This window comes from Alexandromys fortis, unplaced genomic scaffold (genome assembly GCF_014885135.2).
Source record: "Alexandromys fortis isolate MF-2015 unplaced genomic scaffold, M_Fortis_MF-2015_v1.1 scaffold_83, whole genome shotgun sequence".
NCBI classification, from domain to species: domain Eukaryota; kingdom Metazoa; phylum Chordata; class Mammalia; order Rodentia; family Cricetidae; genus Alexandromys; species Alexandromys fortis.
In genome coordinates this window covers 5,807,304-5,832,707 of record NW_026068001.1, presented here as the reverse complement: position 1 = coordinate 5,832,707, position 25,404 = coordinate 5,807,304, and the positions used below count along the sequence as shown (strand labels likewise).

Below are 25,404 nucleotides of genomic sequence, written 5' to 3'. Positions count from 1 at the left end.
GTAATTATTGCCATATGTAAATACAATGGACTTTGCTTGACATTAAGCAAACAATGTGAGCATTGAAGTTGGTTTTGAACATTTCAGTGATGAGTGACATGTGTCGAGTAATACCTTTGTCTTATTTTGCTGTTTTATTCTTCCTTTTATATTTTGGACAATGATTATGAGTTTTACTGTGTCTACCTGCTAGCAAAATCCCTTTGAAAATGCTAAGCATTTAGTCAGTTCTTTGGCTCTTTCCCCAGAGCTACATGTTTTACATCATGCAACCAATAAACAGTGACTGAGCCTGCAATGACTAAATCCAGCCTTGCTGCTGCCCCCAGAATCCCTCATCTCCACAGATTGGAATACTTTATTCGACTGATAAAAGTGAAACAAAAATATTTGCCCCTCAAGTTAGTCCTGAAAACATTGGGCTTTGGTATGAGTGAAATTTCTTCCTTAGCATCATGTTTAAATTGTTCAGAAAAGCTTATTTGTTCTGCTATAAAAGAAAATAATTGTTACAGTCTCAATCCAAAGAGACACCAGATAAAGTGAGTTAGTGGAGATCCTCAAGTCAAAGAATGCCCTGGAAATCCAAATTCTTCTTCATTGCACCTACCTGCTATTTAAGTAAAGGATAACCTTTCCCTAGAAATCTTTTGAAATCTAATTTTATTTTATTTTTTTTACTAAATCTATTTTTAAGAGATACAGAAAACAAAAATTGTCCGTATTTTGGGATAGCAGATGATAATGTTTCAATATGTACATAAATTACATAGTGTTTAAATCGGGTTAAATACATTTGTCTCCAGAAACACTTATCACTTATTTTTGGTAAAAATACCCAAAATACCCCTTTTTGAGTTGTTGAGATGGCTCAGCAATAAAGGTACTGGCCTTGTAAGCCTGGCAACTTGAATTCAATCCCAGAATCAATATAAAGATAGTAGGAGAGAAGTTCTTCTCTGCCATCCACATATCTGAAATCCCCCATAATGTACATGGGGATGATGATGAATGATGATGATGTGGAAATCCCTTTTCATGTTTTTTTTTAAACCCCAGTACATTATTGTTATCTATACTCACCTAGCAATACAATAATACATTAATATTTGGTCCCTTTTCTGGTCCAGTTCCTGCCCTATGTCTCATCTTACAGATACTGATTCCCAATTCCATCTCAAGGTCTGCTTTTGGAAAATCTAACGTACAGTGCAGGTTCTGAGTTCCTGGTTTCATTTGCCTTTGCAGTCATGACCCTTGGCACCTTCTAAGGCCATAGTGAACACTCAATAAATGCCGATTGAACTGAACACTGTATTATGGACTAAAAACACAGCATTGTTCTCTTTTTTCCTTTTTCCTGTGACAGTTGTGTGAGGAAAAACATTATGATGCATTTTAATATTGTTAGACAACCAATAAAGGAAAATGTAATAAAGTGATGCTGAAATATCTTTAAGCAAGTGTTTCAGCCAATATAATTTTTATGTGCTATCTGTATAATCTAACATGATAATATCAGCATTTTAATATAGTATTAGACTTTGCCAGTCTTTTTATATACTGTTAAAATAGAGCCTTTGTTAAGCCCTGGGAAAATGCTTATTGGTGGGAGAAATGAAGACAATTCCCAAAGTGCCTTTTAATATGAAGAATGCAGCACAAATTCTTAGTTATGGGGTTTCCTTATGGTACATTCTTGTTTGTTTTTTAACAGGATGCTTAAGAATAGAAATCAGGTCAGGGGTATTGAAGGAAGCATGAAGAGAAGAAACAAGTTGCTAGCAATGTCAAGAAGTCTTGAGTGATGTGATACTGTGAAATCAGTTCCCACTGCAATTAGGATTGGGATAAAATTGAAAGAAAAATCAAAAGAAGATGAGATGAGTGCCAATCAATATCCCTACTATTTCCTGAAGACACCTCCTTCAAAGCCATGAAAAAATACCTTTCTAATAATGAAATATCATAGTCATTACAGAAGCTTTGATTTCCAGTTCATAGGCAATCAATCAATATAAATGCAATAGATTTTGCAGCTCAAAAGATGTCAGAATTCAAGGGATGGGAATTCAGACAAGATCAGACACATTCCAGATATAGACCAGGATGGATGCTTAAATGTGGGAAGGTAACGAGAGCGATCTGAGAGAGTAGATGTCTACTCACAAAAGCAAACTGATCAGTTTGCAAAATAATAAGCATCTTTAAAAATGATGGAAATTTTCGTAAAAGCAAATGGTATCTCTTTCAAGCTTTATAAAAGTGTTGATTCAAAACAATGTTACAGCCCAAACTATGGCAACTAACTTTGAAGGGAAGAAGGGTTAGGATGCATCTGAGGAACCCAAGGGATGCTTGGGCCAGTAAAATCATTCTGTGTCATACAGTAACGATGATCACATGACATCATATCTCTGGAAAAAATCTATAGAGTGTATGACACCAAGTAGAGCAAAACTAAGGACATTAGTAAATAATAATGTGCTGAAACTAATGAGACTACTTCATCAGTAGTAACACATACACCATTCTATTAATAACATTTGTACCATTCTAAGGCTAGAAATTAGTAGGGTGGATGGGAGGGGAAAGGGCATGTATAAGAACTCTCAGTCTTACTGCTCAGTTTTCCTATAAACTAAAAATTTCTGGGAGTGGAGATATGGCTCAGCTGTTAAGAGCACTTGTGCTCCACAAATTCTTGTGGCACACACACACACACACACACACACACACACACACACACCCCTCCAAAAACTGCTCTAAAATTAAAATCTATTCACTTAAAAACAAACCCCACTTCTGTCAATCTGTCAATGTTAATGGTGCTAAAACTGAAATAAACAAGTTTTTCTCTATTTTCCAGGAGATCTTTCTCCTGTTGCTGGGTTCAAAAGTGTGTACATTGAAGTCTTTTGTGAATATTGATACATAGGTCTCTAGGAAGCTTTATTATTTGTACACCCACTAATGGTACAAATTGCGATTTCCTCACACCTTTGGCCATACTGCTTGACTTTTTAGATGCTATTTTGAGAGCACACTTGGAAAGATTTTCAAAATTGTATAATGAGTTTTGCTTCCTTTAAGTTCTAACAATAATACTGGGTGGAAAAGTCATTTATTCATTCACCCCATATTTTAGGTACTGCACGTGACAACAGTGTTTGGATGACTGGAGATTAGAAGCCAGTGGTCACACTGCTAAAGATGGTTAATTCAATAAGGTGAAGTGTCACTCTATCCTTGAAATCTCAGCATAGGGGAGGTAGAGGGAGGGACATCATGAATTTAAGGGGAGCCTGAGCTTCACTGTGATTGGCCAGCCTGAGCAGCTAAATAGTGAGATGTCTCAAAAATCCACAAACAAACCCAAAATACCTAAAGCCAAACAGACCGCCACAACAAAAGATTCTAATACCTGCACAGCTGTGACTTTAGAAGAAAATGGTACTGCGTTTGTTACTGGTAGCAGTTGTTCATGGAGCTACGTCCAAATCCTCTCACCTTTACAGCTTCAGAGTGACATTGGCCTTACATTCTTTTTCTGCCCTCCGAGGCTTGCTTTACCTTTCGTGACCATGTCAGAAGCACATATAAATTAGTGCTTTCTCAGGAATATGTTTTAGTCAATGAATGACAGTAATCCATGGTGTACTTAAGCTCTCTGGTCCCTTTTGAGAAACATCTCTGAGGTGTGTGTGTGTGTGTGTGTGTGTGTGTGTGTGTGTGTGTGTGTCCTGCAGCCATTACAAGTTCCTTAGCAGAATTAATTCAAATTGCTCATGGTAAAAGCAGATGGTTTTGTTGAGTCTTTCTTCTTTTCTGCCTCATTTCTCTACTCTGCTACTGAGTGTGTTTACCTTCCAAATAAACCATGAAGCCTTCTCCCTCACAACCATGTGCACAACCATGTCTCACTAATCTAACCTGCACTCAGAGGCTTCTCCAGTGAATTGCTCCGTGATTGATTCTTAGTCTTGAGTCTCTTTCACAGTCTTGGAAAAATTATAAATCACAAGCAGTAGTAAACTTATGATTTTCTTCTAAAATGTATCTGAAGTTGAGAGAATTCATCATAAGCAGTAGAGTCTTAGCTTTAGATGATTAAAGGAAACTTGGCAAACAGTCGATGATATTTATTCTCTCATAGCTTAGAAATAATCTTTGGCTGAAGTGTAAAGGTTATTGTTCTCATTTGAATGTCGTGCATTCTACCTTTCACATCTGAGGTGTGACAGATATGTGTGCCCTTTGTTCTCTGGGCCTTTTAAATATGCAATAATTATCACACACAGACCACAGTTCTCTATCTTCACAACCCTCTCTCCTCTCACCTGATTGCTGCATTGAAATGACCCAGTGCTCTCTTTTCTTTTGGGTTATTCCACCCGAGGAATGTGAGTACAAATATTTAGGCTTCATTGGATTCTCTAAACTTAATTCCATCCAATAACGAAACTGAAAAACTTTCTTTGTCCCCAGTGAATTTATTCAGCATGGAATTCCATAAAGCTACCATAGTCCTGTGAACTGTGAGGCCATAATATATTGGGTGAATTTGTTTCAACAAAACTTTGTGGATTCCATTGTATGTATTGATTTTCAGATCTAGTGCAGTGACACATTCTGTAGCAAAATGCATGCCAACTGGAACTTTTTTCAGATGTATTTTTTCATACATTTATATAATGAGTTGCAGTAATTTTTATCCCCTATTTCTCTCCCTCATCCCCATCCCTCTCCTGCTGGAACTCTTCTCAACCAGTCCCTCTTTTACCTTCATCTTTTCCTTTTATGTGTGGTCACTGAGTTGAGTTACAGTTTCTTGCCAGAGCGTGGGTAGGAGGTTATTTATTTGGGCAAGAGCAACTTCTAGTGGCTATACCACTGAAGAAAATGATGTCCTCCTGTTGTGGAATATTAGCTTAAGATGTGTTATATTCATTTATGCTATGGAATATTTAATAATACAAAGGTGTGCTGCATTCTTTTACATTGCATTTATTTAACTGTAAAACTGTGTTACCTTGCCTGCCTAAAACACCTGATTGGTCTAATAAAGAGATAAATAGTCAATAGCTAGGCAAAAGAGAGAATTAGGCAGGGCTGGCAGGCAGAGAATAAATAGAAAAAATATAGAAAAAGAAGGAAGAGCAAGAAAAGTAGAAGTAGAGGAGGACACCAGGGACCAGTCACCTGGCCTTACAACCAGCCATGGAGCAAGAAGGGAAGAAAGACATACAAAGTAAAGAAAGGTAAAAAGCTGAGCAGCAAACCATTGAAGAAATGGGTTAATTTAAGTTAGAAAAGCTGGCTAAAAACAAGCCAAGCTAAAGTCAGGCTTTCATAAGTAAGAATATGTCTTCACATATTTATTTGGGAGCTGGATAATGGGCCCCCAAAGAGTAAAAAACCCAACTACATCCCCTAACAACTGTCAACTGCCAAAAGGCTCTCATGGGCTTTACTCCCCCATGGCTGATGAAATGTTGAAATGTTGGTGGGACCATGTTTTGTGTAGTTTTTGTTCATATAACCATGACTGCAGTGAATTCCTGAATGTAGCAGTTAGCTCCTTTCAGGAAGACATCTTTCTGATGTCTATCTCTCCATCCATTGGCTCTTATGTTCTTCTGTGAAATTCCCTGAAACTTGGATGGTGTCATATACCTATCCTGTATGGGGCAAGCACTCCACCCTCACTTATTCTTGACACTTAGGCAAGTCATGGGTTTCTGCATGGGCTGCTGTTGGCCTGCTGCAGTCAGAAGCTCTTCTGATGAAAGCTGAGCACATTCCTAATCTATGGTCATAAACACAAGTATTTAAAAAGACACTTTGACAACATTTATCAAAGCAATAGTAGTAGGTTTCCACTTAAGGCCTATGACCTCCTTAGTCATAGGCTCTTGACTAGGGTTATTGTCATATTTTAGTGACTTAAATTTCTACCCTCTTCAGGTGTTGAGGCAGAAGAAGAGCACACACACACACACACACACACACACACACACACACACACACACACATCTCAGAGATGTTTCTCAAAAGGGACCAGAGAGCTAAAGTACACCATGGATTACTGTCATTCATTGACTAAAACATATTCCTGAGAAAGCGCTAATTTATATGTGCTTCTGACATGGTCACGAAAGGTAAAGCAAGCCTCGGAGGGCAGAAAAAGAATGTAAGGCCAATGTCACTCTGAAGCTGTAAAGGTGAGAGGATTTGTACATAGCTTCATGAACAACTGCTACCAGTAACAAACGCAGTACCATTTTCTTCTAAAGTCACAGCTGTGCAGGTATTAGAATCTTTTGTTGTGGTGGTTTGTTTGGCTTTAGGTATTTTGGGTTTGTTTACATTTTGGAAATTGGATTCTTTAGAAATTGTATGACGGAAAAATTTCAGAGGAAAAAAGACCTAAACTCCTGTTGGCTTTATACTCATAGGGCCTTTTTTTTTTTTATTTGCAAAGGAAAATAAATTTGAAAAGGAGAACTCTGGCAGGGTTAGAAGAGATTCTGGAGGAAGAGCACCTAACAAGGCCCAAAAGTACTGATGGTCAACACAGGTCTGCTATGCAGCTTGTTCTGGTACAGATGGAAGGTCACGGTTGTGGGCGACAGTGCAAGCATCACGGAATGAGTTATTTCGCATGCTAGACACTCTCCGACTTTAGTTAAATCTCACAGTTGCCTGGCTCGAAGAGAAGGCAGGGATGCCTTCAAGGACAGAGCAAAGCAGCTGATGAGAAAGCATCTTATCTGACCCTCTGGGCTTGCTCGTTTTTCTCCAGCTTCCAGCTTCTTTCTAGCTGGCTCCCCCCCTGTAGTATTTAACACCAGCAGGCTACCTCCCGAGGAGGAAAGGATCAAAGCAGCTGTGATCTACAGGAGCCTCTGTGTGTAAATCCTGGAAGCCTTTCATGCAGATGCTGTCTGGGAACCTAGGCTTTGAAAACCTTTTTGCTGAAGGTTTGAGGATAAACTTGGTTTCCTTGGCGTTAGACGGCTCCTATGGGTCATGCTGATTGAGCCCGAGATTCATTCTCTGTCCCATGCTCTCTTTACTCAGTGCAGGCTCCACATTCAAATCAGCTTCCAAAATGCAGTTGCTTAAAGAGAAGAGGCAAGTTATTTACTATGTTCTAGTTAAAAGTATAAAGATGTAAGTTCTATAGAAAATAAGAAACTGCTCTGGGCATGGTGGCACATTCCTTTAATTCTAGCACTCAGGAAACAGAGGCAGGCAGATGTCTGAGTTCACACAGAATGAGTTTCAGGACAGCTAAGGCTACACAGAGGAACCCTGTTTTGATAAACAAAAGCAACAAAACAAAAAGAAAATAATAAACTAGATTTACCTACTTGGTATGAACCAAAAGTAGTAATTCCTCTTTGTCCATGTGGGTGCTGGGAATTGAACCTAGGTCCTCTGGAAGAACAGCCAGTTCTCTTAAGCACTAAGCCATCTCTCTAGCTCCCATATGACTTCTTATATTGCTTACCCTTCTAGTATATTAATTCTAAATTCTTCATACCTTTTTTAGTGGCTTCCACTTGCTTTTATTTTTTATTTGCTATTACATTTTTAACTTTATAGGCAGTAAATTAAATTTATTAAATTTTTATATTAATTAATCAATTTAGTATGTGTATGGACTTGAGCATGCCATGGTGAGTGTGTGTGTTTAGGTCAGAGGACAATGCAGGAGTCAGCTCAATCTTCTCAAGGAGTCCCATGAATCAAACTCAGGCTTGGCAAAAAGTGAGGCATCTCACTGGCCCTGTAAATTTTCATGTTGGTACCTCAAACAAGAACCTCAGAAATATGTCTGTGTCACTTGCCAAAAAAATGGATTCTTGTTTACAAATATTTTCCATGTTTCTTGAGCCTCTTCTTCCCCTCTCTTGTGTCCTCTGTCCTTGCAATTTTCTTGCACATATATTCCATATTCACATGATTTCAAAACCAACGAGAGTTGGGAAGGGAGTATGCTGGTGGAGCTGAGGGTTTGAGGGAATTTGGGAGTGGTGGAGGAGATGATCTAAATGCAATATATACATGTATGATATTCTTGAACAATAAATATGAAATATATTCTCTTTTTGAAAGTCAAATAGGCATATATGTTTACATAGTGAAATTCCTACTTAATTTCTGGTCTCACTCACTCAGTTCCCCTGCCTGAAATAGCCAGGATACCAGTGTGTGTGTCTGTGAGGGGGATAGGGAGAGTGAGAGGGAGGGAGGAAGAGGAAGAGAGAGAAGGAAGAAGAGAGACAGAGGTGGGAGGGGAGAGAGAGAGAGAAAAATATATATCCAAAGATATTTTATGAACATACAGGTCATAGACACACATATATAGGCTATATATTTTTTCTTTAACCATATAGATGATAATCTATCATGAATATTATTCTGTCATTTTATTTTTTCCACTTACAAATGTGAAAGTATCCCATTTTAATGCATAAAGTGTCTCTTCATTCTTTTTAATGGATCTATAGCATTCCCTGGCATGCATATGTCATGGTTTATTTAACTCCTTATTGATAAAAAAAAGTTAGAATGTCTCCATCGTTTTCTATTACATGCAGTGCTAAAAAGCATAGCTATGTATTTCATTTTCCCTGAGAAAATATGTCTCTAGAATGCATATATAGAAGTAAATGATAGGTCAAAAGTAATATGCTTACTATGCTTTGCAATTTTGGTATACGTGGACCAATGTTCCTACAGAGTTATTACCACTGAGTACTGAATCTCACTTGTACATTGAGTACTGAATCTCACTTGTACATTTTTTTTCTACTTCCTATTCATCGGGCAGACCAAGGTCTTTCTTAGGTTAGTGACCGTTCTTTATTTCCAGCATTATACAAAATAATTGATTAGTATATCAAATAGTGATAGTTATTTAATTTACTTTTGTGATTTTGGGGGTCAAACTTTGGACCATCTGCATGCCAGGAAAATATTTCACTGAGCTACAGCTTCAACCTTTTCCCCTCTTTTTTTTTTTTTTTTTTATGACAGGATCTCTCCCTTTGTATCCCTGCTACCCTGAAATTCACTCTGTAGACCAGAGCTCTGTCTGCCTCTGGTTCCTGAGTGCTAGGATCAAAGATGTGCATCACCACACCTATTGACACACTTCACAATTTTTTTTTTTTGAGATAACGTGTTGCTAAGGACTGAATAAAAATTTCTCTTAAGGAAACTGGAATGAAAAAGACTTGTGTGTGAGTCATGGCTATATCTTTACATCCCTATGTCATTGAACAAAGTGCTTTTCTACTCTGAGATTGCTTATTATCTGAAAACCTGGATATCTTTATATCAAAAATGTCATAAAAATTAAGAGACACTACGTAAGAAGTGCTCAATAATGTCTTGGCACGGAGTAGGAATCTTATAATTGATTGTTTCTTCCCTTCTTTGTCCTATTATTTTGTCTCATTTTAAAAAATGGGCATGAGGTTTCTGAGAATGTTAAATGATGTGTTGCTATTTGGAATTGTTTTGTAAACTATACCTAGAAGGCAGAACTGTGAAATAGTCTCCCATGGCTCACATTCCTACATGATTTTCCCTAGAGAACATGAAAGAGATGTAAATATACCTCAATACCCTTTCACTATTATTTTATCTTAAATTCCACTGTTAACTTTAAGAAAGGGTGATTAGCTTTGGTGGCGTTGACCTGATCCAGTGAGATCATTAGAAGCCAAAAGTGTTCCCTGGCTGGTCGCCGAAAAGGAAGGTGAAGTGACAGTCTGTCTAGCTCAGAACTATGGGAACTGCCTTTGGACAGCTTCCAAAAACTGACATGTGGTTCCTAGTCATCAGTTAAGGGGAAAATGAGTGTCTGTCTTTCAACTATAAGAAAACAAATCTTCCCAACAACCAGTAAACCCGAAAGGTGACCATAAGGGCCAGAAGAGTGATGCCAGTCTGATGAGATGCTGGGAAGGAAAATCTGAACACAATGTGCTTAGTCTCCAATGTACAGAACTTCAAGACAATTGATGTATGCTGTTTCATCATAAGCCTGTAGGTTTCTGGTGTTTTGTGGTACAGTACTACAAAAACACAAATCTCATGTTTGTGTGGTAGACCAGCAATGAGGCTGAACAGAGGCCAAAGAAAACAAAAAGTAGTATTTGTGGCCTTTTGTTTCTTTGTAAAATTTTATTAGCAATTACTAGTTATACACAATAGTGGGCTTCATTATGACACTTTCATGCAGGTACATACTGTATTTTGGCCATATTCACTCCTTGCTACCCTGTGTAGTCCCTCTCCCATCAATCCTCTTCCTCTTATCAGCCAGCCTCACTCCCTCCCTCCCTTTTTCCTCCTCTTCTCTCTTTCTCTCTTTTTCTAGAAGGAGGAGTTTATTTTGTGCTTAGTTTCAGAAGTATGAGTTTATCATCACCACCATAACAGTGGGGAGCTGTGGTAGCAGGCTGGTATACGTCTTGAACCACAAACAGGAAGCAGAGAGAGCAAACTCTAAATGGCACAAGTCTTGAAATCTCAAAGCCCGATGTTAGTGACATATTTTCTCTAGCAAGGCCACACCTCCTAAGCCTCCTCATATAGTCATCAACTGAAGAAAAAATATGCACACCATAAGGAGCATCTCATTTTAAATCACTGCACAGGAAAAGGGCAAGCTTGGTTTATAATAGACTGTTGTGCTGCTTTGAATGACAAATGTCCCACATAGGCTTGGGCATTGCGTACTTGGCTCACAGTGGTCCCAGTTGTTCATGATGTTTGGGTAGGTTTTGGAGGTGTAGGGCCGCTGAAGGTTGTATGTGACTGGGGGAGGGCTTTGAGAATATATACAACTTCATCCCATTTCCAGTTCCCTCTCTCTACTGCCCGTTTGTGGTTGAAGATGGAGTCTCTTAGCTTCTTGCTCCCTGCACCATGCCTGTCATTTGCTGCGAACTCTTATCTTTCTGAATCTAAAGCCAAAACGAACTGAACTGAAGTGGTTTTTATGATTTTTTCTTTTTTAAATAAAAATAAAATAAAGTAAGACAAATGTAAAACTAACACATTGGACTTGGACAGTCTGTTTTGTTAGATATTAATATGGTTACACAAGTTTGCTTCTGGGGTCCATTTGCTTGGAATATTTTTTCCCAACATTTTGCCCTCAGTGATGTCTATCTTTGATATTAAGGTGTGTTTCCTGGCTGTAGCAGAAAGATTGTCCTGATTTCACATCCATTCTCTTAGTGTGTGTCTTTTTAATGGGAACTAAGACCACTGATATGTAGAGATATCAATGATCAATGTTTTCTGATTCTCATTATTTGTTGTTGTTGTTGTGGTGGTGGTGGTGGTGGTGATGGAGTGGTGGTGGTGGTGGTGAATGTGTGTGTGTTAATGTATATGTATATGTGTACTTGCCCTCCTTTGATTTTCTGGTCTGGGATTATTAATTCCCTATATTTTCTTGGGTATGTTTAACCTCTTTAGGTTGGAGTTTTTTCTTCTAGTACCTTCTGTATGGATGGATTTGAGGATAGATACTGTTTAAATTTTTTTTTATCATGGAATGTCTTATTTTCTCCATCTATGGTGATTGAAAGTTTTGCTGGGTGTAGTCTGTGCTACTGGGCATAACAACCTGTTATCTTTTAGAGTTCTCAGCACAAAATTTTGCTGGGTATAGTAGTCTGGCTTACTGGGTATAGCAATCTTTTGTCTTGTAGAGTCTGCAGCACATCTGTCCAGGTCCTTCTGGCTTTTAGAGTATCCATTGAGATGTCAGGTGTATTGGAAAGGAGAAATAGACAAGATTGCCTGACAAAACTGGGAACATGGGGGTAGGGGGAGTAGAGACGAAGGGGAAGATGAGGGGAGAATGGGAGAGGGGAGGAGAACTTGAGGGAATGGGATAGTCAAGATGGAGGAAGGACAGAGATGAGAGCAAGAAAAGAGATATTCTGATTGAGGGAGCCATTATGGGGCTAGCAAGATACCCGGCACTAGAGAAATTCCCAGGAATCCACAAGGATGACCCCAGCTAAGACCCTAAGCAATAGAGGAGAGGGTGCCTGAACTGGCCTTGCCCTGTAGTTAGACTGATGAATATCTCAAATATCACCATATAATCTTCATCCAGAAACTGATGGAAGCAGAGGCAGAGACCCGCATTGGAGCACTAGACTGAGCTCCCAAAGTCCAGCTGAAGAGTGGGAGGACTGAGAATGTGAACAAAGAGGTCAAGACCATGATGGATTCACCCACTGACACAGTTTACCTGAGCTAATGGGAGCTCATCAACTCCAGCTGGACAGAGAAGGAACCAGCATGGGTCCAAACTAGTCCCTCTGAATGTGGGTGACAGTTGTATGGCTGGGGCAGACTGCAGGGCCACTGGCAGTGGCACCAGGGCTTATTCCTACTGCTTGTACTGGCTTTTTGGGAACCCATTCTCTTTGGATGGATACCTTGCTCAGCCTAGGTACAGTAGGGTGGGCCTTGGTCCTTCCCCATCAATGTGCCTTACCCTCTCTAAGGCGTGGATGGGGGGTAGGGTGGGAGGCAGGTAGAGGGAACGGGAAGAGAGGAGGGTGTGGGAACTAGGATTGGTATGTAAAATGAAAAAAAAGATAGTTTGTTCTCTTTTAAAAAAATAATAAAAAAGAAAATAAATAAGATTTATGCTATTCATTATGTAGGTTGTACATTAAGAGAAGATAAGAAAATAAAACTCTATAGCAACTCTTTTATACAATATAGAATGTATATTCTTTCTGAAGAATCAAGAAAACACATAGATTCTTACTAGATACATGGTTATTTCCTTTATATAGTAAATTCAGAATTCTTAAAATTGTTAAGACCTTCAAATACCAGAAGTTTGGTATGTTTATCTATTTGCTTGTTTTAAAGAGAAATCTGTGAACTACAGACATATCATTTTAAAATATTTAAGCTTTGGAAAAAAATTAAATGTATAATAATATGTATATATAAAGCAATAACATTCTGTAAATAAAATCAGTGAATTTGCTTCAGAATAGGATAAAATGTAACTAAATGTTAAACTTTGAAATATAAATGCTAACATTATCTTAATTGTCTATGAATTTATTTATGATCATGTAACATATTTTTAAAAATTGTTTTCATATCTGCATATATTTATTGAAATTTTTACAAAGTATATGAGCACTAAACAATGTTGAAAAGGCTAAATACAATTTTTGAGGTGTGATTTCCTCTTATCACTTGGAGCTGATTTTTGTACTATTTTTCAGGACATCTCTGCCAGGACACATGGACTCAGAGTTCACAACTAGTATCTCAGGAGTCTAGCATGGCACAGATGCTCATAACCACACTGTGTTCATAATAAAGTGCTAATGCCTTAAGAAAAGAAAAGAGAAGTCAGGTGCAGTTCTAATAGGCCTTCCTTTCTGTTACTTGGTCTTTTATCCTTGCAGCTTTTAGCATTCTTTCTTGGCTCTGTATGGTTAGTGTTTAAATTATTATGTGATGCAGGGACTTTCTTTTCTGGTCCAATCTATTTGGTGTTCTGTTGAAATAGGAGCGGCAAGGCTGCGTCCCCAACACCCCGGCCGCTTGGCTAGCTTATGCCCGAAATAATTACACGGAAACTGTATTCTTTCAAACACTGCCTGGCCCGGCTAGTTCCAGCTTCTTATTGGCTAGCTCTTACATATTGTTCTAACCCATTTCTAATATTCTATGTAGCCCACGAGCTGGCTTACCAGGGAGGATCTTAACCTGCGTCTGTCTGGAGCGGGAGAATCATGGCGACTCCTCCACTAACCTTCTTTCTCCCAGAATTCTCTTCTGTATACTCCGCCTACCTAATTTTCTATCCAATAAAATGGGCCAAGGCAGTTTCTTTATTAATAAGAAATCACTCCCACATCAGTGTTCTGTGTGATTCTTGAACCTTGATAGACATCTCCATTTTAGGTTAGAAAAAATTTCTTCTATGATTTTGTTAAAAGTTTTCTGAGCCTTTGAGCTGGGTTTCTTCTTCCTCTAGTCCTATTATTTTTAGATTTGGTCTTTTCACAGTGTCGCAGATTCACTGGATGTTTTGCGCCAGGAGTTTTTAGATTTACCATTTTTTTGATTGATGTATCAATTTCTTCTATCATGTCTTCAATGCCTGAGATTCTCTCATCTATTTCTTGTATTCTGTTGGCAAGGCTTGTCTTTGTAGTTCCCATCTGAGTTTCTAAATTTTCATTTCCAGATTTCCCTCAGTTTGGGTTTTCTTTATTGATTCTATTTCCACTTTCAGGTCTTGAATTGTTTTCTTCATTTCCTTCCACTGCATGTTTGTGTTTTCATGAATTTATTTAAGGGATTTATTCATTTCCTCTTTAAGAACATCTATCATATTTATATAGGCTATTTAGAGTCTCTCTCTCTCTTCCTCTGTGTGTGTGTGGGGGGGGTGGTGGTGGTGGGTGTGTTCTTCAGCTATGTTGCAATACTCAGTGCCTGCTGTGGCAGGGTTGCTGGGCTCTGGGGAAGACATATTACCCTGGCTGTTAGTGACTGTGTTTTCTTTCTTTTTTCTTTAGTTTTTTTTGTTTGCTTTTTTTCCATACTTTTGTTTTTTATATTTTTTATTTTTAATTTATTTATTTGTTAAAGATTTCTGCCTCCTCCCTGCCACCACTTCTCATTTCCCCCCCCCTCCCCCTATCAAGTCCCCTTCCCTTATCAGCCGAAGAGCAATCAGGGTTCCCTGACCTGTGGGAAGTCCAAGGACCACCCACCTCCATCCAGGTCTAGTAAGGTGAGCATCCAAACTGCCTAGGCTCCCCCAAAGCCAGTACGTGCAATAGGATAAAAAACCCATTGCCATTGTTCTTGAGTTCTCAGTAGTCCTCATTGAGTGACTGTGTTTTCATGCTGGTGTCTAGGCACCTGGGTTTGAGAAACTGGAATTCTAGGTGCTGATATCTTATCACGTCTTTGTTGGCTCTGTGTGTTTTGTTACTTGGTTTCTGTTTCTCTCCTTGGTTCTTAGGAGAGAATGGTGGCTGTGTGTTGCCTGGTAGAAAATTCTTCTGAGATCCTGCTAGTTGTGGCCGCTGGGGATTTCAGTAGAATGTGTTTTTAGGTATTGGGAGCAGACACTTAAGAAAAGGGATATGCTAGGAGATGAGGGCTTCCACAGGAGGGAGGAAAGCAATGTGTTCTACCAGGGCCTGATTGGTCCACTAGGAATGGGGCAAAGAGGGAGGAGAGGTGAATTTAGGTGGTTTGCTACAGAGTTGGGGTTGAGACTGGGGAACTGGATTTGGAGGAATGGGGTAGAGATGAAGATCTGCAGGTACCCAGGCTAGAATCTCCAGCCTCCTTTCTACTGTCCCTCCCCCCAATAAGTTTCATTAGATTTGTTGAAAGAGTGTGGGTGAGATTTTGTTCACAGGGGCATGTGGACCTTACTAGTGGGTAGACTATTAAAAACAAGATCTCTTCCTCACATCCATTAACCTGCAAATAAATCCTCGGGGTGGGGGAGACTCCTCATGAGATTGTCCTAATTTGTGACAGATTGTTGACAGGGCCAGTCTTGTGCAGGTTTGCTGTGAGTTAAAGAGAGAAATAAGCATATTACAGTTGGAGATCAATGTTCTACACAGGTCCCTACTACTTTTTTACGGCTCTTACATTCTTTCTGCCTGTTTTTTTTTTTTTCATATTTTCCTTATTTTCTGAGGCTCAAAAGGGGTAACATAGATGTTCTATTTATGGGTGTACATATGTCATTAAGTCTCTATACTTTGACCAGGCTGGCCTCAAACTCACAGAGATCCACCTGCCTCTGCCTTCCAAGTGTTGGGATTAAAGACATGCACCACCACTGCCTGGCTATATTTTCTGCCTTTTAACACAATACTAACATCATTTGATTAGATTATGAATTAATTTATTTGAAGCTTTTATTCTTTTTTAGACCCAATTTACTCAAGCACATGGCACCTTCATAGCCCTTTTTAAATTTTTATCTTCTTAACATTCATCACATATCTATCTTATAGTTTTGAAATAGAGTCTTGCTATACAGCTTAGTCTGGCTTTGCCCTCTACAAGGAAACAAATCATGTAAGAACTATAGCTGGTCACCACCATTCCTAGCCCCATCAATTGCTTCTGAGAGTGCATTTTTTCTTTTTACTTAAGACAATTTTTGTTTAATTGAGTAATTAACTGAACTATGTTTTTATTACTTTTTATTGTTTTTATTGAGCTATAAATTTCTCTCTGCTCCCCTCCCTGCCTCTTCCCTCCCCTTCAACCCTCTCCCATGATCCCCATGCTCCCAATTTACTTAGGAGACCTTGTCTTTTTCTAATTCCCATGCAAATTAGATCCATGTATGTCTCTCTTAGGGTCCTCTTTGTTGTCTAGGTTCTCTGAGATTGTGAATTGTAGGCTAGTTTTTCTTTGTTTTATGTCTAAAAGCCAGTTATGAGTTAGTACATATAATAATTGTCTTTCTGGATCTGGGCTGCTTCACTCAGTATGATGCTTTATAGATCCATCCATTTGCCCGCAATTTTCAAAATTTCATTATTTTTTTCTGTTGTGTAGTATTCCATTGTGTAAATGTACCACATTTTCCTTATCCATTCTTCAGTTGAGGGGCATTTAGGTTGTTTCCAGGTTCTGGCTATGACAAGCAATGCTGCTATGAACAGAGTTGAGCACATGTCCTTGTGGTATGGTTGAGCATCCTTTGGCTATATACCCCAAAGTGGTATTGCTGGATCTTGAGGTAGTTTGTTTCCTAGTTTTCTGAGAAATCTCCATACTGATTTCCAAAGTGGCTGTATCAATTTGCATTCCCACCAGCAATGGAGGAGTGTTCCCTTTACCCCACATCCTCTCCAGCATAAGCTGTCATCAATGTTTTTGATCTTGGTCATTTTTACAAGTGTAAGATGGAATCTCAGAGTTGTTTTGATTTGCAATTCTGCTGGCTATGAATGTTGAACATTTCCTTAAGTGTTTTTCAGCGATTTTAGATTCATCTGTTGAGAGTTCTCTGTTGAGGTCTGTACCCTATTTATTGGATTATTTGTTCTTTCGATGACCAATTTCTTGATTTCTTTGTATATTTTGGAGATCAGTCTCCTGTTCGATATGGGTTTGGTGAAGATTTTTTCCCATTCTGTAGGCTGTCATTTTGTTTTGTTGACCGTGTCCTTTGCTTTACAGGAGCTTCTCAGTTTCAGGAGGTCCCATTTATTAATTGTTTCTCTCAGTATCTGTGCTACTGGAGTTATATTTAGAAAGTGGTTCCCTGTACTGAATGCATACTGAACTATGTTTTTAACAACAAAATCTAGCTTTAAAAGCACTGATATGATTTTTGGTAATTAGAATGATTGCATTCTAGTACTCAGAAATGGCAGTGCTCTCAAATGAATAGATTGAGAATCCTGGGTTCTGATGCAATTCTTTATTGACCACTCATATTGCATGTGTTTAGTGTATTCTTAATCTCCTATAAAGATAATTGTTCATCTTAAGTAAGATGAACAGCTAGCTAGGAGCTTTCTAAAGAGAAAGCCATTAAGTAACTTGACTTTAACTGATACCAGTAATACCCATAAGAACAAAATTATGAACCAGGAGAGCGTGTAGAAGCTTAATTTGAAAGTTTATGAAGGGTATAAGATGAGCTATTATATAGTAACAATTATCTGAGAGATAAAACTAATACATCCTATAAATGCTTCAGGTGTGCTGGTTAAGACTTAACTTTTCAAATTACCATCTTACTATTTTTAACCTCAAAATTAAAACAATTTATTAAGATACATTTGAGAAAAAGATGTTATCCAAGGACACATGCAAACCACATACTTTCAGTGGAAGAGTACATGTTCTCCTGTATTGTCAGAATGCAAAATCATAATTATAAAATTTTGAACAAATATTGTACCTTAAAATTACATTGATTTTTAATAGCCAGACAAATATGTCTAATCATCATATTGTCCTTGGATAACATCTTTTTCTCAAAGATGACTCAAAAGGTGCTTAGGAGAGCAAATTTCTAAATGATGTTTCTATTTTAGGTTATTAATTCATTAATTGATTAAGGACTTTTAATATAGAAGTGTTGTATATTGCAGTAACAAGTAATATATTTACTATTCTAAAGCTATTGATTTTTTGAAAATTAGTGTGAAGATTTAAATAGTATGAATAATTTGAAAATTATGTGTCGGGGGAGGGGTTAATATTTAAGAGTCTCACATGCTCAGTGTGGCATGGAACTTGTAATCCCCCTGCTTTAGTCTCCTCTGTGGTAGGATTATGTGCCACCACATCTGGCCAAAAATTAATTTTGACAGTTAGATTTCATAAATAAGTGAATAAAAATATCAACATGTTGGCAATCTGTTCATGATAGTGGCTCATTCACATCCAGGTAATAGACTTCCATAAGTGAAACCTACATAACTCACTTTCTCCTCTTGGGGCTCAAGGGATTGCATAACTAATCCTCCGAGCATCAGTTTATACTTGATTAAGAACAGGTGGTAGTATCTTCATTTCACAAATAAGACTCATATACAGAAAGAGGTTAATGGTTTGCTGACAAGCCAACAATCAAACTGGCCTGGCAGCCCTGGCTGCTCTCCCAGTCCAGTATTTCCTGTTCTGAACCGACATGCTTCTGCCCTTACAGCCATAGTCTCAGCAGGCTGGTTTTCATTATTAATCCCATGCTTGCCTTGATGCTGAAAATGGAAAACTAGACAAGCATGTCCTTTATCATCCTATTGCTTGAATAGTCACTGGCCAAAGTGTTTGCAAATTTATTTCTGTTTACTTGTTTGTTTCTCTTTTTTGACCCTCTATGTGAAGATGCTAGAAACAAATGGTATAGGTTATCATGTTTTTATTTTTAACAAATGTCTCTGGAATGCTGTTATAATAACAAAACACAATTGTATGGTGAAAAGTTACTATAAGAGATCATCGACCCAATAGCATTGACCCAGCTAAACACCAAACCAATCCTTTATTCCATGAGTATTTTATGAAATGTGTTTTCTTTGTAATCATGTAAGACTGCTAAGATACAGAAATCTTTTATGCAGTCATGATTATAAAATAAGTCTTTGCTGTAGAAACATCAAAAACACCTTAGGATCACATTCTAAAATCTGAGTAGCCCCAGTGTGTTATAAAATTTAAAACGAAGAGAAGTAATTGCGGGCCTCACTTTAAAGATATCAAACATGAGAACGTTACACAAGCTGCTTCCCCCTTCTCCAGCTGGCAGCATCGCCACTAGAATCACAAACAACAGCAGGTAACTTTAGCAGAATATGTCACATCCAAAAGAAATAAATGCAGTTGTACCAACAGAGAAGCAAAATTCAACAATTAAGCAACAATTAACAAATAATGTGCCATCGATTCTATAAAGAATATTTGAAAACTGTAACTGAACTTGGAAAGGTGCACATTATCTGTTCTAGAAAAGAAAATGGTTCAAAGTCAGAAAGCTCACATTGTTTAATGTGGTTAGGAAATGAAATATTTCTATAAATCAAAATCTTCATCAACAGAAGCAAATACAACATTAATTAATCTCAACCCACAAATCCATGAGTTCAAGAAATAAGCTTTTAAAATATCACTTCAGTCATTTGTGGGTTTCTCTTCTCTAAAATGTTATTTCCCATGCTAGAATCTTTCTTATTCAGGGTCAAGATACTGTATGGAGTTAAGCATCCATTTCATTCTCTATGATTGCTTTGTGTCGGACATATTCTGACTTTGTCTGTGTGACTTCCCTTCCTGTCTCATGTGTTGCTCCCTCGCTAAGGTCATTGCTGGGGAGTAGGCTGCAGCTGTCCTTGCTGTAAGGATTATCAACACTTAACCCCATTAATCTTAAGGAATCTCTTTTTGGTTGGAGTGAAATATTTCTTTAAAAAGCTCTAAGCTTATAGACCTTCACATCTTTTTAGGGAAAAAAAGTTAGGAAGATTTGTAGGCCTTTCCAGCTTTCTGCAATGACAAATAAATATCTCTCTTGGGGCAACAGAGTTGCCTACCTAATGGAAGGTAGATATGGAAAAGGAAAGAAATGCAGGTTAGTAATGCAAAGTATCAATAGTCATTTATTCATTCAACATAGGGTTGCTGAGCACTTGTTATATATTGGGCATTGCATGGTGACCTTGGGGTGTAATAGTGAACAAAACAGGGGGACTCCTGCTCAGGGGCTTATATTCCAGGGGAGACACACATTAAAGAGTGGCTAATTGATTTATTATATAATTCCAATTGCAAAAAGTGCTGTAAGACCCAAGTATGATGTGTTTAGTATAAGTGGAGCCCATTGAATTTGGGCTTGGGAAGCTTTTTCTAAGAGTTCTGAAGGATGATCAGTGATGAGTCCAATTGTGGTAGGAAAGAAGCATTTGGGCAGAGAAGAAAGTGTGTTGAACATATGTAAGGGCAATGGCCTGTTGAACAAGGCTGACATCACATATCATGCTACAGATTGCAATGTAATATTAACATTTTCTGTCGTCAACTTTAGCTCTAGATCAAGGAAGCTATCTAGTTGAATCAGACAGTCATTCTATCCCTTTATAGCATGCCTAATCCAATTTATTAAATATCATCTAAATTGATGACTATTATTTGTTACTACCAAATTCAGAAGTATGTCACTTATTATTTGACACTATCTAGTGGCACATACTTGGACTGCCACACAATCATCTATTAGTTTCTAACTCCTTTACCTGCCCCTGATTTGGAGGGCTTTGGGGAATGAATCCTGAGCATTCCTGTGAAAGCAGGTGTATTAACCTTTCCTTTCTCTGTAGCATTGAGAATAGATGGAAAGAAGGTAAGAGAACACAGGGGACCTGATGTGAGCCTGACCTCAGGTGAAGAAGAAATAGCAGTGATGATGTAACAAGTAGATGGAATCGAGGCATAAAGAAGAAGGATTAGTGATTGGTTGGATGTGTGTGAAGGGCCTTAAGGGGAGTCCTTTTGGCTTTCAGGATAGGTGTTGCTACTTATGAAATACAGAACATTTGAGGAAGTCCAGGCTTGGATAACGAAAGCTGGAGAGGAAATGTTTCATAAAACAGAATTTTTTCTGGCAGAGGTTGGCATCTTTTGAATTAAATTGGTGCCTCAGTTAGACTGTCTACTGGGTTGGTTGGGTTGGTTTGGTTCAGATCCTGAAAATTCTCTCTCTCTCTCTCTCTCTCTCTCTCTCTCTCTCTCTCTCTCTCTCTCTCTCTCTCTCCCCCCCCCCCTCAAAGCCTAAGTTTTTCCTAGCCTAGGGTGGTATTGAACTTTTTAAAAAACTATTTATTAGTTTTCACTTTTGTCTATGTGTATGTGCTTGTGTGTCAGTGCCTAGAGAGGCCAAAAGAGGATGCCAGATCTCCTGTAGCCGGAGTTATGAGCTCTTTAAGAGCATGGGCACTGGGAATCCAACTTCAGTCCTCTGCAAAAGCAACACGTGCTCGTGGCTCCTAAGCCATTTCTCCTCAGATCCTGAGAATTTTCTTATGTTATACTAACCTCTCCAGTCTGTCCTCGTAAATGTGATCTTATACTTAACATGTCCTGAGTGGAGTTTGTAATCTTTAAGAAAAAAAAACCATAATTCTCTTTATATATGTATATGTATATATATATATATATATATAAATTAAAATTTTCCACCTCCTTTCATTTCCCTCCCCCTCCTCCCTCCCCCTCCCTCTTTCCTTCCTCGTCCAGTCCAAAGAGCAGTCAGGGTTCCCTGGCCTGTGGGAAGTCCAAGGTCCTCCCCGCTTCACCCAGGTCTAGGAAGGTGAGCATCCAAACAGACTAGGATCCCACAAAGCCAGTACATGCAGTAGGATCAAAACCCAGTGCCATTGTCCTTGGCTTCTCAGTCAGCCCTCCTTGTCCGACGAGTTCAGAGTCTGGTTTGATCACATGCTCCATCAGAAACATGATCCTCTTAAAGTGCCCATTGTCCCTTTTCAGTTGTTCTGCATGAATTCCTGAAATAATCCTTAGCTTCTCTCTTTCATACCATACATAAGCAAACAACTATTAGCAAATCCTAGTAGTTTTGCCTTCAAATTGCATTCAGAATCTGATTATCCCCCCCCCCTCCACTGCAGTCCAAACCAAGATCATTTATTTCTTTTCTCTTGGACTGTTACAGCAGTCCCATATAGGCCTCCCTTCTTCCACTGCTCCTTGAGACTCAGTCGTCCACAGTCAGTCAGACTGATCCTGGTAAAATTAGCCAGGTCATGCCACTGCTGTGATCAAACTCTATGACTTGTTACAAAAGTTAAAATCTTCCTAGTGGCCTCCAAGGTCCTCCATACTCTGCTCCTGCCTCCCTGACCTCATGTCCTGCCAGTCTCCGTGCTGGACGTTTCTCTGCAGCCACTCTGCAGCCATCCACACAGCTTCACAGTGATAGCGTGAAGAAATTCTAAGCCTGTTATTCTCATCTCAGGCTCTTTGCAATACTGTTCACTGCACCCGGAATACTTTTCTTCTCTGCGGATGCATGCTTCACTTTCTTACTACTGCACCATGTCAGGGGAGCCATTTCTGATACCCCACTTAAAACTGTAGCCTCGCTCCCACAGACATCTGGGTTCCCTTTCTGTGGTTAATTCGTTTCCTCACTCACACTCATCTAAAGTATACTGTTACTTGATCTTCTCATTATTTAGCTCCTCCCTCCTCTCACCACATTAGAATGCATGTTCCTAGAGGAACGCGGTCTTTGTTTTCTTCCTGGCTTTGTTGGTACTCGACACAAGAAAGAGCTTGAATGGCTTTTCCTTGTCACCAACCCAGCTGCATCTCAAGTTTGGCCTTATATTGGAAGTCATCATCATGTTTGTCCAGCTGGGACAACTTAGGGCTTGGAGCAGTCCCAAGGTTTAGAGATTTTTCAGTGCCTTTGGCTTTAGCTGTGACATTACCATTCCAATTACTAAGATATGACTCTTTTCCAAATGGGTCATTAGTTTTAATCCAGAGAATCCAACATGACACAAAAAGCCAGACAGTGCCATTTGGCCAGGCTCAAGCTTGCACCCAGAACCACCTCACAACTGTCTCTTCATGGAGGTCCCAGTAGACTTAACTTCCAGCATCCTGGGTCAGTATGTTGACATGGCAGAGACACTAGCCTTCTTAACTGAATTGTTTTCCTATCTAGGAAATCTTTATGAAAAAGAGATGGTCCAGGTTCAAGCAAGGCAGAACCCCAAAAGTGAAAATGTACTGAGCTGATTGGGTCCTTTGTAAAACCAACACGGATATGAAGTAAGGATGTTAGAAAACATGGATATGAAGGACGTTGTTTGTTTTTATTGAGATTATAAAGCTTGCAAAAGATAAAAGGGAGCTGAAAAATGATTAAGCAGAAAAAGGTTACAGACCGTGATGCTCATGTAGTTAATAGCCAACCCAAACATAACCTCTAGCACAAATAGGAGTCCTGCATGGGACAAAATGGCCAAGTCTCTGATCTTTTTGCCTAATCGAGGCATTGGACTGAGCTGCCTAAGGAGAACTTGGCCTCAGCCCCACAGCAACCTCTATGAACACTATTTATCCCCTGGATGTGCTGACTATTTCTGGATCCTCATGTTGGCCTATGATGAGCTGAGGAGGTAGGGAAAATGCAATCAGGTGCACTCATGTTTGTAGCATTTGAGGGATGTCGGTCTGACATTAATTGGCTCAGGTGGGAAGATTTTTCTTTCTTTTTGATTGGGCGAGACAAAAACCAGTAAGTTATTGGGTTTTGTTTTCTTCTCATGAATTTGTTAACCAAAGAGTCTTGTCTCTCCAGTGACAGATATGGCAATCCAGCACTATAGGACAGTATCAGTTCTGTTTATATTTTAAAAATATATCTCACAACAAATGCAAATCAAATGCCTTAAACTTCTGAATCATTCTCACCAGCCTACACTTTAAAAAAACAAAATATCATTGGCAATTACTACATCATCTTAAAAGATATACTCTCTTGTAATCAATTAAGCTCATTATACCTGAGTAATCATTAGCAATGATGCATAATTTAAATAATCTCTTCAAGATGATTTATTTACAACTGTCAGGTCTACTAACAACTTTCTAAGGCACCCCTCAGTAAAGTATTATAAAGTTTCTTATGCAAGTCTTTTCATCTTAGGGAAAATTCTCAGTATTTCTTTGGGACAAAGTGTTATGGACAGAAAGAAAAGCCCATGAAAATGACCTAAGTGTCTTGCTTGTCCTTATCTTCCTCTAGCTGTGCACACCAGTGAGATTTGTCTCTATCTTGATGTTCTTTGCTTGTTCAAATATTCTTCTATTGGATACCAGGTTCCTCAAATCCCCTACCTCAATGAATATTTATTTGGAGAATCTTGAGACTTCTGACTATAACTTTAGCAGTTGCTTTGGAAATACACAGACTGTCATTTTCCTGCCATGGCATTGGGGCACCTCATGACTATCTGTAGTGTGGAGCGGCGGGGCTGCGTTCCTGGCACCCGGCCGCCTGCGCGGCTAGCTTTACCCAAAATAATTACATAGAAACTGTATTCTTTTAAACACTGCCTGGCCCGTTATCTGTAACCTCTTATTGGCTAGCTCTTACATATTAATCTAACCCATTTCTAATAATCTGTATAGCCCACGAGCTGGCTTACCAGGAAATATCTTAACCTGCGTCTGTCTGGAGTGGGAGAATCATGGCGACTCCTGACTCAGCTTCTTTCTCCCAGCATTCTGTTCTGTCTACTCCGCCTACCTAATTTTCTGTCCTATGAGGGCCAAGGCAGTTTCTTTATTAGTTAACCAATGAAAGCAACAGATAAGATACAAGACCCACCTCCATCAACTATCAGTCCTGTTATTACTTTATGGCTGGTGTCATAGTTTCTCTTATGATCCACTGTATGCGGCTTTCCCCCACTTTCGATATGCTTGTAGCAAGAGACAGAAGTCTACTCTAGCTATGCTGAAGTGAAGCAGGGCTCATCATCACATTTTTCTCTTGGTAAAGTTGTTTGGTCCTACCTCCTATGCCCCACCATTCCATAACTTTAATTCATTCACACGTGGCTTTTGGTTGTCATCACACTGCCTCCTGCCCTGTCTTGACTTTATTCATTTTCTCCGTATCCAGATTTCCCAGTTCAGTTTCTGAATTCCTAGGAAGAAAACACCTTACAGGCTTAGATTGGCTCAGGTGTACTCTAATTCCCTAGTCTATTCAACTGTGAGTAAGTGTAGAGGTGACATAACATGGTGCTTAGTAAACCTAGTACTTCTGTCTTTGGAGATGAA

The 25,404-nt window shown here is 38.9% G+C and overlaps 1 long non-coding RNA gene across 1 annotated transcript in view; it reads right to left on the bottom strand.

The window, feature by feature from the left end:
* Positions 1–13,663: 13,663 nt before the first annotated feature.
* The window catches only part of LOC126512842 (uncharacterized), a 525,220-nt gene continuing 513,479 nt past the window's right edge, over positions 13,664–25,404 (bottom strand). The window contains exon 2 of the long non-coding RNA XR_007595163.1: positions 13,664–13,788. This is a non-coding gene — a long non-coding RNA (uncharacterized lncRNA). The remainder of the gene's footprint in view (positions 13,789–25,404) is intronic.